The 906-nt window shown below is 41.8% G+C and overlaps 1 non-coding gene across 1 annotated transcript; it reads right to left on the reverse strand.

The window, feature by feature from the left end:
- Positions 1–230: 230 nt before the first annotated feature.
- On the reverse strand, positions 231–394 carry LOC142457648 (U1 spliceosomal RNA). Its single transcript, XR_012786347.1, has one exon. It is a non-coding gene; the product is annotated as a U1 spliceosomal RNA (small nuclear RNA).
- Between the last annotated feature and the right edge of the window lie 512 nt (positions 395–906).

Genomic DNA, 906 nt, shown 5'->3' on the forward strand with positions numbered 1-906 from the left:
CTCCATCATTTTAGGAGCATGCCTATATATGCATCTACTCATATTGAATTAGTACGGTTTCCTCAGACTTTCGTTTTCTTGAATGGACGCCACCCACAAGGCAAAATGTGGGACTTACAGCATGCCGGCCTACTGGTGACTTCCTTAAGGCCACGTTTAGATAAACTGTTTCTCTTCTCAACTTATTTGATAGAATAACTTATTTTATGTATTTGTTATCAATCTATTTATAGGGGAAAGCGTGAACGCAGTCCCCGACTGCCACAAATTATGCAGTCGAGTTTCCCACATTTGGGGAGATCGCAGGGGTCAGCACACCCGGAGTGCAATGGGTGAGCCTCATCCTGGGAAAACCACCTTCATGATCATGGTCTCGCCCCTGCCAGGTAAGCACTGATAGAATAACTTAGATGTGTCTTGACCAAACATATGGCTTGTTTTTGCATAGAAACAATACTTAAAAAGCCACCAGTAAATACTGACTTTTCTTCTAGTCTAAGAAATTAAAGCAAAATATTAGGTAAATTTCACTTCCTGGCATATACTAGACTCCCTCTTGTGCTAAGGATGTTTGTCCTTGCCGTTTTCCTATCTGGGTCTTCTTACATTTAATATTGAAATCACATGCTTTCTTTGGCTGTGGCAGGACATATGGGGAAAAGCACAGTAAATATAATCCGGTTTGAAAGCCGGGGTTGTCAGAATCCTTGGTTCCCAAACCTCAAGACCTGTTAGCAAACCCTTGAATTTGGGATGCGTTCTAATGATATAACTTCACTGTGGTAGTAAGATGAGGGTGCTGTATCTGTGAACTTCCATGATAAAATCCTTCCAGAGAGTTCTCTGGTGACTCATCTTTATTTTCATCCTTTCAGCTTATTCCCCTGTGATCCTCATCCCTGCAGC

Source organism: Tenrec ecaudatus, chromosome 9 (assembly GCF_050624435.1).
Source record: "Tenrec ecaudatus isolate mTenEca1 chromosome 9, mTenEca1.hap1, whole genome shotgun sequence".
Taxonomy (NCBI): Eukaryota; Metazoa; Chordata; class Mammalia; order Afrosoricida; family Tenrecidae; genus Tenrec; species Tenrec ecaudatus.